The following is a 14,366-nucleotide window of genomic DNA, read 5'->3' on the forward strand; positions in this document are numbered from 1 at the left end:
GAACAGCAGGCAGTGCGGCCCTCGGAGTGCGGGCCAGAGGTGCTCGCAGGAAACCGGATGGAAACCTGCCCTCTGGGATCTGGGCACAAATGAGCTCTGCGGCCCGGGCCTGTCCCCCTCGGCCTGTCCCCCTCATGCCTGTCCTCTCCCAGGCCTGTCCCCCTCGGCCTGTCCCCCTCGGCCTGTCCCCCTCGGCCTGTCCCCCTCGGCCTGTCCCTGCTGGCCTGTCCCCCCAAGCCAGTCCCCCTCGTGCCTGTCCCCCTCGGCCTGTCCCCCTCGGCCTCAGAGCGGAGACGAAGATGCCACATCAGGAGTCTGGCTCCGTCCGTGCGGCCCCGGGAAGAGGCCTCGCTCGCCACCTGCCCACCACTCGGCTCCTGGCAGCAGGGCCCGCTGAGCCGCGTGGCTCCCCTGGCAGTTCGCTGGGAGCGGGCGTGGTCCAGGGGCGGCTGGAGACAGGGCCCCGAAGGCACTCACTCCCCAACCCCTGGGCCCTGTGGGGGCAACCTCGGGGCGGAAGGCGAATCTTACATGTGGAAAAGGGTCTTTGCAGGAGTGATTAAGGGGAGGGTCCTCCTCACCCTCTCCCCCCCCACCCCTACACCCCTCCTCACTCTCACCCCCTCCTCGCCCTCACCCCCCTCCCTCTGCTGGAGCAAACGCCTTTTAAGGGGATGGATGCGGCAGAGGGATTTTTCCAAAGGATCACGAGGTTCTTTAATGAAACCCTCCATAAGCTCTTAAATCCAGGCGGCTTTGCTGGCTCATCGGAAAGTTGGGCCTGACAGTGAGACAGGGATGACCCGTGACCTGGGGGCAGGATGACCTTTGCTCTGGGGCCTGGCGCTGTCTTCCCGCCACCCCCTCCCATCGTGGTGGGTGGCATGGAGGTTTCTGCCATCTCAGAGCAGCCACGGCCCCCTCCCCACATGAAGCTCCGCCTACTTCCACCCCCTGGTCCTGGAAGGGGCTCCCTGAGCCCGGCCGGTGCAGCTCAGTGGTTGAGCGTCAACCTGTGAACCAGGAGGTCATAGCTCGATTCCTGGTCAGGGCACATGCCCAGGTTGTGGGCTTGATCCCCAGCGTGGGGCCTGCAGGAGGCAGCCGATCAGTGATTCTCTCTCATCATTGATGTTTCTCTCTCTCCCTCCCTCTTCCTTCCTCTCTGAAATCAATACAAATATATATATTTTTTGAAAGGGGGGCTCCCTGTGTGCTGGGCCAGGGAGCAGGCGGTCGTGGCCTCCCAGGGGCTGGGTCAGAGCTGGAAGGGGGGCTGCAGGAGGGGCACAGCTGGTACCGGGCACAGCGTGTGAGCTGACAGGGTCTCTTCCCGGCTCCTCCAGGGAGGGGCTTCCCCAGGCCGAGAGTGAGCCGGCAGACGGTCCGTTAAACCGGCTAACATGTACCGTTTCTTTATTGAGCTCCTACTACACCCTAACACCCGTGGACCCTCTCACCTCATTTAGCCCCACAGCGACGCGGCGGGGAGGGGGGGGGCCCTGTTGCAGATGAGGAACGGGAGCTATGGGGGGGGGGGCATGCACTGGCCCAAGGTCACTGGTTCGCGAGAAGCTTGTGGGTGGGGAGAGAACAAAAAGCCAGGCCCAGGCCCTTCAGGGACCGAGCGGAGGTGCCAGGCCAGCTCTCTCCGCCTGTGCAGGGACGGCGAGCCCGCGGCTCCCCACGGGCAGAGGCTGGCACTGGGCTGTGGGGCACCGGCCGCTGGGGCTGCAGCCACGGGGTTGGTGCCAGCCCAGTGCCAGCCTCACTGAGGCCGTCTGCAGTGCCCGGCTCCCTGCTGCAGCCAGCAGGCTGCTGGTGCCAGCGCTCCTGTGGGCAGCCACTCGTGGGGATGCCCGGTCCAGGAGGAGAGCGGGGAACACGAGGTCCCTTTGGGAGCACAGCTGTGGCTCCCAGGCTGGGCGCGGCCTGCACACTGTTTTTGAGATAAGAACGAGTTGCCAATGTTTGAAAACTGGGAAATCTCATCTTAAAACCCTGTGCCCGCCTTCCTTTGAAGAGGGGGGAGATCTGACAACAGGAGGCCCAACTACTCCATCACCAGGGGGCCCAGGGCGCAGCGACAGCTCACCACAGCCGCCACCACTCCCTACGCCCCGCCCTCCTGTGTCTTCATTTCGATGACCTGGCTGCTCCCACCAGGGCAGGACCCTGTGGGTCTGCAGGACCCTGTGGGACAGCCGTCGGGTCACCACAGACAGGCCTTGCCCAGGCATGCGGCTCCTCCGTGGTCTGAGGCAGTGTGGGACCCCTCCCCCTCCCTCCCCAGGCCTGGCCATTCATCGCTGGCCCAGGAAAATGCACTGAAAAGAAACTGAGATGGGAGCCCCTCCCAGCCTGGGACAGGTGGGTGGGACGCAGTGCGGGATGCGTGACAGGTGGGGGGACTGCAGTGCGGGACAGGTGGGCGGGGTGCAGTGCGGGATGCGTGACAGGTGGGGGGACTGCAGTGCGGGATGCGGGACAGGTGGGGGGACTGCAGTGCGGGATGCGGGACAGGTGGGAGGAGTGCAGTGCTGGATTCGGGACAGGTGGGCGGGACGCAGTGCGGGATTCGGGACAGGTGGGCGGGGTGCAGTGCGGGATGCGGGACAGGTGGGCGGGGTGCAGTGCGGGATGCGGGACAGGTGGGCGGGACGCAGTGCGGGATGCGGGACAGGTGGGCGGAGTGCAGTGCGCAGGTGCGCCTGTGGCCGCTGCCCTGGGAGGGGAACGGGAGTGTGTCCCTTTAAACGCGGATTAGCAGCTCTCTCCCCAGCTCCCTTCCTTAGAAGGAGAACTTGCCAAGGTTTCCATCAATAATAAATAGCGGTGATCGCGGCGGCGGCAGCTCCAGCCGGAGGCTGTTTTGATATTTTCTAGAGAATTTGTCAGCAAGCGTGCCGTCCAGGAAAAGCGGGGCTGGCGGGGCGGGAGCGCCTTCGTTAATTTCTCCTCATTTGCATTCTCGCTGTTAAATAATGTATCGATCGCTCTCTGCGTCTGTGACCCTCCCTCCTCCCCAGCCGGTCTGGGTCCTCCTCTCGATGAGATGAGGTCGGCACAGACCCCGACAGCCAGAGGCGGGGGCAGGCTGGGGCGATGTCTGGGTGAGGCCCCCGGTGCCCCACTGAGCCTGAAGTCCTTACCGGGAGCGGGTCCCAGCTAACTGGTCGCCAGGACGGCCCTGTGAAGCCTGCGATAGCGCCGTGAGGTTGGCACGGTCATTAAACCCATTGACAGCCAAGCAAGTGGAGCGCAGGCAGCTCAGGGCCAGGGAACGGGGGCCCGGGATGCAGCCCAGGTCTGTCTGGCTTGGAAACCAGGGCTCCCGACCTCTGAACTCCCAACCTCATGCCCACCCGGGAGACGGGGGGCGGGGAGGGGAGCCTTCTCACACTGGGCCAGCGCCAGGGCAGAGGTGCCGCCGGCTTTGGGGTGGGGATGAGGAGGCCGAGGCTAGGGGGGACACCCCGTGTCACCCAGGGCAGAGTTGACACCAAACGGAGTACTATGCAGCCGGGAAAAGGGCCGGGTGCACGGGCATAAAAGGCTGTGACAGTCATGGTCCGTGCACAGCGCGGCCGGAAGGCAGGGTGCAGCCGCTCTCATTTCTGTGAAATGGCGCCCACAGGGGCTCACGGGAACCCGTGCCTGCGGGGAAGGACACCTAGGGGTGCGTCGCACCGAGGTGGCATCAGTGGCGGGATTTGGGGTGATGTTTCTCTCTCCGTCAGCGGCGGGATTTGGGGTGATGTTTCTCCGTCAGCGGCGGGATTTGGGGTGATGTTTCTCTCTCCGTCAGCGGCGGGATTTGGGGTGATGTTTCTCTCTCTGTATTTCCCGTGTTGCCTCATTTGCTCTGAACAGGTCCTTCTGTGCGGTTCTTAGGCGGGGGAGCAGGCCTGGTGTGGGGGGGCTTTGCCCCCGGGGACTCTGCCTGGAGCATCTGGGCTGAAATCTGGTATCACAGCTCCACGCCCTTCCTCTTACCCAACCCCCCTCAGCAGCCCCTCCGTGCCTCGGTTTCCCCACTCTCCCTGTCAGTGCGGAGCGCGGTCCAGGGGGACTGTCCTTCCTGCTATGGCATGTCTGTGTCAAGCATCCCGCTGCTGCCGGCCCAGGGAGGGACCCGGTTCCAAACAGACAGACCCTTCAGAGGTGCTAGTGACTCCGCCCAGGCCACACAGCTGAGTAAGGGGTGAGCCTGGCCAGCAAACCAGGTCCCTGCGCTGTGGGCTGATCACGCCTTCCTGCCCCTCTGTCCCTCCCGGGGCCAGGAGCGCCTGGGCCGGGCCTGGCTGAGGCCCTGACAGTGACGGTGCCTTTGGGCTGTCCCCCCAGGGAGAGTGCGGTGAGCTCTGCTGCGGCCAGGCCTCCCCCCCCCCCCCCCCGCGTTCCCAGGACCGACTGTCACCTGCACGGTGCCATTTCCTTTCCATGATCCCCCATCACCGCCACCTCTTCTGCAGTTAGTGGGGTTTCTGCATTCTCTCACCTGCTTGCTTGCTTTTTTTTCTGAAATGTAAATCTTTTTAAAAATGTAAATAATTGCCTTTTATGAAGGAATTATGTCCTTCTAACTTTTCTACTAAAATCTTTCCCAGCTTTATCGAGATGTAATTGGTAGATAGAAATTGTGTAAATTCAAGGTGTCCAAGTGTTGACTCGATAGACGTATAAACTGCAAAATGATTATCGCCGTAGCTTAGTTAGCACCTCTACCTGTCACATAATTACCGTTTCTTCTTTGTGGTGAGAACATTAAAGATGTGCACTTAGCAACTTTCCAGTATGTAACAGTATTATTAACTGCGGTCGCCGTGCTGCCCATTAGACCCTCAGAGCCTATTCATCTCACAGTGGAAACCTTTTGCCCTTGACCGACATCTCCCCTCACCTGGGGGCTGGGAGACCCACTCAGCTCACAGGACCCTGGAGGTGTGCAGGGCTGCCTGGCTATGCCGTTCCCCACAAGCACCCCGCTCAGGGCATTACAAGCAAAACGTCGCCTGGTCCCCCTGGCATCCTAAGGAGGCAGGTGCTATTATCCCATTTCACAGATGAGTACACTGAGGCCTGGAGAGAATACGCGACTTGCTCAAGGTCACACAGCGGAGCCAGAAATCAAACCCAACTCAGTCCAGTTCAGAGCCCGACCTCAGGCCCCTGAGCTCCATGCACGGCCTCAGAGCAGGCGGTGGGGAGGAGGCGGCAGGGGCCTTTGGGCGTGGGCAAGCCTGCGGCGAGGCCTGGCAGAGGCTGCTGACCTGTAGGCCCCGGGGACCCTGAGAGCCAGAGAGTTGGCCGGTGCCTACCCCTTCCGGAGCTCAGGGCGATCACAGAGAGTTAGTGACACGTGCACTGCAAACGGAGTTTATGGATCTGTATGGATTTAACAGAGATCAGCCTAAATAGGAGGTAAGCACGTAGTAGACTGTAGCTACAGCCATACCTACGAAGGCGGCAATCATTTCCTCGTGTGTCTGCTCAGCCCCCAGGGGCATGGGGTGATGCTGGGCCCCGGGCCGGTGAGAAGGTGCAGCACCACCTGTGTCCACAAGGGGGCGCCCGAGGGCCGGCGCTGAGCTGCGGGACAGGAGGCTCCCCAGCAGCTAACGCAGAGATGCTGCCTGGAGGCCTGAAGACCGCGCACCCCCTGGCTCCGCTGGGAAGTGGGCTGGACACCGGGAAGGGGAGGAGTCCCGGGAGGGGTAAGGCCTGAGGGGCTCTTTACACATGCACACGCATGCACATGCATGCACACACAGGCACAGATGCATACATACACATACAGGTGTCCCCCAAAATTGTATACACACCTTAAGAGCTGATAGGTTAATTTTGAAAATGAAAGGTATTTTAATAAGCACCGCCTTTATAATCACTCAAAGTGTGTGTATACATTTTTTGGTTGATTAAGGTACAATCCAGTGCCCACCTCAGCAAGCTTTATGCGCCTACAGGCCCACCTCCCAGGACAAGACGGAGCAGCTCTCCATCTCCTTTTCTGGCCGCCCCCCTCCGCTGTCTGGTTTTTAAATATATTTTTTAATTGATTTTTTACAGAGAGGAAGGGAGAGAGATAGAGAGTTAGAAACATCGATGAGAGAGAAACATCGATCAGCTGCCTCCTGCACATCCCCGACTGGGGATGTGCCCACAACCCAGGTACATGCCCTTGACCGGAATCGAACCTGGGACCTTTCAGTCCGCAGGCTGACGCTCTATCCACCGAGCCAAACCCGTTTTGGCCGCTGTCTGGTTTTTAACACCATGGGTAACGCTCGCTGTTCTCGGGTTGCACGGGCACGGACCCCGCACTCACCGGCCTGTCCCCCGCCAGCTCGCTGTGCGCATCCCTCATCCAGATCGCCCATCATGAGGAGGAACCACGATTTGTTCACCCCCCCTCCCCGTTGGTGGGCATTTGAGGTTGTTCCCCGTCCTGGCCGCTATAAACAAAGCTGCTCTGGGCACCCCCAAGCGAGTCTTGCTGTTGGGTGAGTGCCCAGGCGTGGGGATGGGGCTCCCGGACAGGCGAGCGCTGAACTTAAAAGGAAACGGCCACACCCCGAGGGAGCGCCCAAGTCCCCAGGTGCCCCATCCTCGCCAGCATTTGGGGTTGTCAGCCTTCTGGCTTTTAGCCACTCCAGCGGCAGCCGAACGGAGGTGTAAAGCCGGCGTGCTGTTATTGGGGCTCGGTGGGGCTGGGGCGGCTCCCGAGCCAGTGGGCACCCTGGGTTCCCGCAGAAGGTCCTGGCTGCAGGTGTCTGAGATCGATGGGGGAGGAGGGGAAGGCGGGGGGGGGGCACCGGAGTGAGGGGACGGCGGCCACGCAGAGGCCCTGGGGATAATGAACGGAGACGAGAGACTCGCGGCGGAGGGGGAAAGGGCAGAGCGGGAAGAAAGGCAGAGATGAGACGGGCTGGAAGCACCGAGTTAATGGAACTACTAAGTGGTTCATATTTCCCCGCTAATGAGGCCCCTCTGCGGGGGGAGGGGCTCGGACGACTCCAGGCACTGGCGCTAATGAAGTCACCGGAGACTCGAATTCCTGGGGCACCTCTGACAGGGCCATGGCGATGCCATTTTAATTCAGTCTGAGGATGATCAAAGGAGGAAAGTCCCTGTAACACGTCTAGAGCATGGGGAACGGGAATGTGGAGGGAGGTGGCAGGACGGGGTGGTGTGTGTGTGTGTGTGTGTGTGTGTGTGTGTGTGTGTGTCTAACAGACAAAGGACCCAGGATGGATGCAGGGATCGGAGGGGCCTCCAGGCAGCGCGCCTGACAGGGGACAAGGCCGCAGCCACAGGCTTGGGAGCAGGTGGGACCCCTGTCCTGGGAGGGGCAGGCACACTGCAGGCACGGCCACGGCCGCCGCACTCCCCAGGCACACGCACCACACAGCCCAGCGCCTGACATTTACCCAGAACCCCCTGCATGCGGAGGGCAGAGACCAGGCTGCAGCTGGAAGCACCTCGGGCCTCCTCTGCCCACCTCTCCACACGCACCTGGCGCCCTCCCCGCTCCGGGTCCCTCCCTCAGGCCCTCCTTCCTGGCTCCGGGCCTTTGCACCCGCCACTCCCAAGCTGGGACTCCCTGTGCTGCTAACGCCTGTGCAAACGCCGGCGTCATCGCCTCCAGGACTGCCCCTGACCTTCTGGACCCGGCCGGGCCTGGATACCGCCGTGCTTTCTCCGGGCGGCTGCGACAGGCCGACACACACCGGTGACTGAAACAGCAGAAGCGGATCCCCAGTTCTGAAGGCTAGTGTCCGAAACCCAGCCCCCCGCAGGGCTGGCCCCTGGAACCCTGCGGCCACCTGCCCCACGCCTTCTCGCCCAGTTTCTGGCCTCCCGCCTCCCGTGGCCATGGCTGAGAATCCCACCTCTGCTTCCATCGCCACACCCGCTCCTCTGTGCCGTCTTCTCTTGGTGTCTGATGAGGACACTGTCACTGATCGAGGGCCGCCCTAATCCAGGACGGTCTCATCTCGGATCCTCACCCTTATTCCAAATAAGGTCACGTTCTGGGGTGCAGGTAGACATGAAATGGGGGACCCTCTTCAACCCACAGCCTGACTGCCCAGCATTCGTCACAGTGACTGATGGAGTGACGTGTCTGAGGCCTGTCTCTCTGGCTCGACGTTCAGGGCTGAGCGAGGCCTGGGCCCCGCGGCGTCCAGTGGGGCCGGCGCACTGCAGCCGTCTGTAGCGTGGGTGCTGGCTGGCAGGCGCCTGGAAAGGCGGAAAGGAACTGGGGGATCTCGGGCGAGTTCCTTCTCCTCTCCGAGTTTTAACCCCCCTGATCCGCCCCCCCCCCCCACGCCCAGAAGGTCAGAACGACAGTGTCACCTCCTGCAATGCATTGTCAGGGTGTGCTGGGAGCTCAATACATGACGATGCTCAACACATGGAGCTGGGGAGACCGGGAACCCGGGAGGCAGTGAGCCCGATCGCGGACGGCTCTGCAACTTAGTGCTTGAAGGCGGGATCGGGCCTGTCCAGTCACTATTGCTACAGTCCCAGCCCAGGTTCCGGCAAACGGAGGACCTCCAGGAATACAGATCGACTGACAGAGGGCTGAATGAATGAATGAATGAATGGATGCCAGCCAGCACCCCTCCTTGTCCCCAGCTGCAGAGGCCGACGGGTTACCCGAACATGCCTCTCTCAGCCGGCCTGGCCTGTCCTGCCTGCTGCGTCCTCGTCAGGCCTCCCACCGAGTTTGGGCATCAACATTCCCAGAATTCTTTGCCGCGTCGGTTGCTGAGATGGGACCGCTCCCCACCCCCAAACCCCACCATCCTGCTCATCCCTCCCTGGCGCTGGCGACTCTCTGAGCCGCATGATTAATTCCCTCCAGACACGTTCTCAGGAGGCCGCGTGCTCACGCCAGGAGCCTCCAGGCCAAGGACCCTTCACGGAGCTGCCTTCCCGATGACCCCTGCTCATTAGCCGCCGCTGGGGTCACTGCCTGGCTGGATCGGGGGCCCCGCAGAGCAGACAGCTCCCGCAGGGGGACGCTCTCCCCAGCTGCCCAGGGCAGGAGGTCGCTGCGGCCAGACCCCGCGGCGGGGAACCTGGGGAAGGGATGCTGGCAAAGGAGAAACTACGAAGACGAGCCGTTTGCTGTTTGTGACACTCAGCCACTGCCGACCTGAGAACGTGGCCGGCCAACCCGCTGGGAGCAGCTGAGGCCGGCGCTCTAGAGAGGGTGCAGGCAGGCACCTGGGCCCGCCGCTCTGCCGCCTGTCGGCTGCGCTGTGGGGGCGTGGCCTCCTCTCTCTGGGCTGCTTGTCGCGTGTGGATGTCACAGCAACGCTTTGAGGTGGGTACGCCGAGGTGTGAGCGTCACTGTGGCCGCTCGGGGCGCGGGGAGCGTGCGACTGCCCACCCGGCTTCCCCGCCTCCGATTCCTTGGAGTTGCTTCTCTGCAGAAGGTGCCGGGGGCTCTGGAGACCTGGGGGATGCAGCCAGCGGATGCCGAGAGGCCCTCTGCGCCCGCCGCCCTCAGCCTAGACCTGAGGTCCGCGCTGCCTGGCACCGTGGGGACACTCGGAAACCTTTGGGGAGTGAACGAGGCAGATGACCTCACGGGAGGCGGACACTAGGCTTTGAGGGCATGAGACACCGAAGGGAGAAAAAAGCCAGGAGTGGGTCTGAGCGTGGGCACAGCAGAGCCGTGAGGGGCCTGTGGGAGACCAGGAATCACTGGCATTTTGAGCCCAAAGTCGTGGCAGGGCGGCCCCGGGCGCTCTCCGTGGTGCTGAACCAACACCCAGGCTGGAGGCCAGCGGTCTCGCCTCTGCCTGGGCCCAGGGCCAAAGGAAGTGGTGGTGGCAGGGGCAGAGGACGAGGAGACACCAGACAAGGGCTGCTGGCCAGACACGCCCAGTCTCCGGGAGGGGACTTCCTTTTCGCATCATTGCGTCACCAAGCAACAGCCCTCCCCTGGGGACCTCGGGCACCCCCCGCCCCCCGCCCCCCGCAGTGCTCCTGACGCCCCCTTGATGGCGACGGCCAAACCCACCCCATGTCTCTGACCAGAGGTCTGTGCTCACACTCCCTCCTCTTGTCTGGAGCTCTTTGCACACTCGGTTCCTTTCAGCCCAGGCCTTCGCCCCCTCGTCCCCTTCAAGGCCCGTCCTCAGTGTCTCCTCCTCCGGGGACCCCCTCTTGGCCACTTCTCCCCGCTGTGCCCTCTCGCTCCTCAGACACCGAGAGCCACGCCCAGCAGGCAGCGCTCCCCAGCTGCACCCACCAGCCTTCTCTGTCCCACCCCACGGTGGGACCTTGAAGGGCCTGGTCCTTGCTTTCCTGCACCCCCGTCCAGAAGCACCGAGCCCAGGCCGTGCGTGAACACCGACCCAGCAGCGCCGCCGACCGCCCTGAGCGAGCGCCCAGCCCGGGCTGCGCGGCACTGTCCGTGCTCTGTCTCACGGAAAACACGGCAACGCTCAGAAGCAGGGCCCGTTACAATCATCGTGACGAGGGAGGCCCGGAGGACTCGAGCAACTCGCCCAAAGCCACACACACACCAGAGCCAGGCTTCAAACGAAGGTCTCTCTGACCCTCGTGTCCAGCTTATAACTGCCCACCCGTCTGATTCATAGAAATGACCCGCAACCGAAACACAGGCTAAAACCAGCCCAGCTCTGCTGTTCGGCGGCCGGGAAGACAGACCCCCAAAGAAGCGATGCCGGGAGCATCAGGGTGGAGCAGAGAGCAGCGCCACTCCCCACCGCCGCCAATTCCCGTCACCTGGAAGCACACGAGTGTCTACACGCACTCACTGAGCACCCGCTGCACGCCACTCGCTCGCATTCTGCTGAGACCGGCTTAGCCGGCCATGGATCAGCGCGTGCCGACTGCCAGCCCAGGCGCTTTCACCGGGAGACGCAGGAAGGCTCAGTGGCCTCGCCCGGCCGCTCCCGGGAGCCCAGCCCATGGGTGGGGCTCGACTCCTCTGCTTTCAGGAACATGGAGCACCCTGAAAACGCACTGGCTCCTGGGGAGACGAGAGGGATATTGGGGGCTGGAGTGTCCAGCAGCCGGCGAGGCGTAGGCACCCCTTATCGGGTGGGTGCTCTGCTTTGTCATCACACCACCCAGGGAGCCACGCCGGCCCGTCAGGAGGGGTTTCTGCATGTGCGTGTGCGTGTGCGTGTGCGTGTGCGTGTGCGTGTTCAGCGGCGGTGCACACAGGCCTACGTACTTCGATGCTGTTCAATTACAGACGCATCCGTGCCGGTAAGGGGCAGGGAAGGAATGTGACGGAATCAAGGTTGTTGGAGCCGGGGTGCGTGACCGGGACCATCAGGTAAGTGAAGACCAAGTGTCCCGTGCGTGTGCGTGTGCGAGAGAGAGAGAGAGAGAGAGAGAGAGAGAGAACTACAGCCAACGAGAGAACGTTGCTTCCTCTGCTCTCGGCGATGGCGGAGCAGAGCAGGGCTCCCTGGGGAGCTCCTGGGGCTGCAGGGCTGGGGTGGGCAGGACGCGGTGAAGGGGCTTGGGCAAGCTCCCCTCCCTGCACACTGCTCCGTCCCCCCGAGGTGTCCCTCTGGGTGGCTCCCTGGCCTCAGCTGGTCTCACAAGGCCTGAACCACTCGGCAGCCTCCCGCTCCCGCTCCTGCCTCCCCTGCCCCCGGCCTCCTCTTCCCCACCTCTTTCCCAAAGGGGCTGTCATCTTATCAAAAGCCCAGAGCTTTTTAAAGAACCCCGCTCCCCTCGTCCTTTGATTCCGGCCCGGTCTCCCCTGGGTCTGCGGGAGAGCAGAGTGCCTGCCTGAGCGGGAATGTGCCCCTGTCGGCCTGGCTTCAGCGCCTGCGATGGGGTTTGACTGCTGGCTCAGAGGCCCCGCTCCCTGCTGGAGGGAGTCAGGCCCATGAGCTTCCCGAGAGCAGAAAGGGCCTCCAGGTCGCTGCCACTCAAAGCGGGAACCTTCCACTCACTCCGCAAACACTGGCACCTGCTCCACCTGCTCTGCACCATCCGGCTGCGGGAGCGCGCGGCCTTCAGACAGAAGCTGAGGCTCTCAGGGGCCTGTGCTTCAGCGGCGAGTGGATAGGGGCTGACCCAGGCCCCGCCATTTACCAGCAGTGAGACTTTGAGCAAAGTACTTAACCGCTCCTGGCCTCAGTTTTTCCATCTTCAGAATGGACACAATGATGCCCGAGCTGGTTTGGCTCCGTGGATAGAGCGTTAGCCCTTGGACTGAACAGTCTCAGGTTTGATCCCGGTCAAAGGGATCAAAGTCTTGGTTGCAGACTTGATCCCCAGCCTGGTCGGGTCATGTGCAGGAGGCAACCAACCGACATGTCTCTCTCACATCAATGTTTCTGTCTCTCCCCCTCCTCTCCACTCTCTGAAAATCAACAGAAAAATATCCTCAGGTGAGGATCAACAACAACAAAACGGACACAAAGAGCACGTACCAAATACACATCGCTTCCACAGTGCTGCGTAACAAACAGCCCCAGCCTCAGCGGCATGCGCCACGCCCAGGCCTGGGCTGGGCTGACCCCCGTGTCTGGGACCAGCTTGCTGTTGGCTGTGCTAACTCGTATTACGTGTTTTCCTCTCTCCATCAGGTCAGCCCGTGCACGTTCTCGTGGCAACGACAGGGCAAAAGGGAGCACAACACCCATCCCACGCGTGACTCTGGGGCTCTGCTGGCATGGCTGGCGCCTCCCTTGGCGGAAGGGAGCCCCCAGGGACACCTGAGTGAGTGGGGGAGAGCTGCAGCCGCTGGCAGAGGCAGAGGGTGAGGCCTCGGTCCAGAGTCACTACCGACCACAGACTCCTTACAGGCTGCTGGGAGGCAGGAGAGGAGGGCGTGAAGCCCTTCGCCCAGCGCATATCCATTCAGGAGCTGCGTCTTAGGAAAGGGCAGAGGTGTTTGGGTGAGTGAGCGTCCAGGCAGGTCCTGCTGATGGTCCTGTCCCCACGGCCCTATCGAGCCTGTTGAAGGCATGAGCCGCTCCCCTCGAGGCGAGGGCAGCAGAGGCCGTGGCTGGTGTAGCCTCCTGGGCAGGCGAATGGCTTCCCGGAGGCGCGCAGAGGGACCCGCCATCCACCTGCAAACCAGAGGGGCAGTCCCAGGGTGTGCTGGCAACAGCCCTGCTGCCAACACTTCCAAAGACTGAGGCAGGAGGCCTCCTGTCGGGGTGACTGTAGCATGGACCGGGGGCAGGAGGGAACAGGTGACCCTGAAGGAAGGCCTCTTCCTGCCCATGTTTCGCCTGGACACAGAGAACTACAGTTCCCAGCACTCCTTGCAGTGGAAGGAGCCTGGGTCCCTGGGTGGCCGCATGGAGCTTGGTTTGCCCTTTCCCAGTAACCTCCACTGGACGGGGACATAAGCAAGAGAGAAACGCGCACTGCCTGAGCCCCTGAGGCCTGGGGTCATTTGCTGTAGGGGTCAGCCTGCCCCATATGCAGCCCCGGAGCTGCAGTCCTGCAGGAACACGGCCACCAGTCCGCCTGCCCGCGGGTGCCCTGCGGCCTGGGAGGCTGGCCATCTCCAGGCTGGGGCTCCTGCAGGGCCAGCCGCTCAGACCTGGCGACCCTGGATGGGGACAGGGAGGGGTTACTTTTAGAGGGGCGGCCCTCTCTCTGCAGGGAGGACAAAGCAATGAGAAGGCAGCGGGGAGAGGGGAGCCGCCTGGTGCCAGCCTGCCGGTCTCCGGGCAGCCTTGCTGTCAGGACGGTCACAGGGAGTCTGACCTTGAGGGTTTGCCAATTACTCCCGTGCGACGCTGGATAACTTACTTGACTCTCCCTCCCCGGCTGGAGTTTTCTGATCGGAAACGTGATCGAGAGCACCGTGTCTGAGCTGCTGCGAGACAGGCTCTCCCGCGGAGGCACGTCCGCCTGGAGTGGGGCGCAGCTCATCACGCACCCCACCACGCCTCTCACTCATCCTCCACACTCTGGCCCTGGGAGCCACGTTCCTTCTGAGGAAGCCGCCTGCGCCCCCCCCGCCCTGCCCCCCCCCCCCCGGGGGCAGCGCTGCCTACACAGGGCCCTGTGCTCGCCTGCAGACCGGGCGAGCCAGCCGCGGCCCCTCCTGGGTGGGGGCCGGCTGAGAGGGCAGAGGAAAGGCTGCTGGGGCCAGGCTGGGCCTCGGGCCAGAGGGTCAAACAGAAGGTCCGGCCGAGAGGGGAGAGAGAAGCAGCCTGGGAGGAAAGCCACATCCCTGTGGAAGGCTGCCTGACGGGGTTTGCCCATGGCCGGGTGGCGGCTCAGCCTTGGTTTGTCACATGTGGCTCCGGAGCTTGAAATGTGGCTCATGCACTGAGGAGCCGGGTATTAAACTGCAGGGCATTGAAATAAATTTAAATCGGACTCACATGTGT

Source organism: Myotis daubentonii, chromosome 11 (assembly GCF_963259705.1).
Source record: "Myotis daubentonii chromosome 11, mMyoDau2.1, whole genome shotgun sequence".
Lineage (NCBI taxonomy): Eukaryota > Metazoa > Chordata > Mammalia > Chiroptera > Vespertilionidae > Myotis > Myotis daubentonii.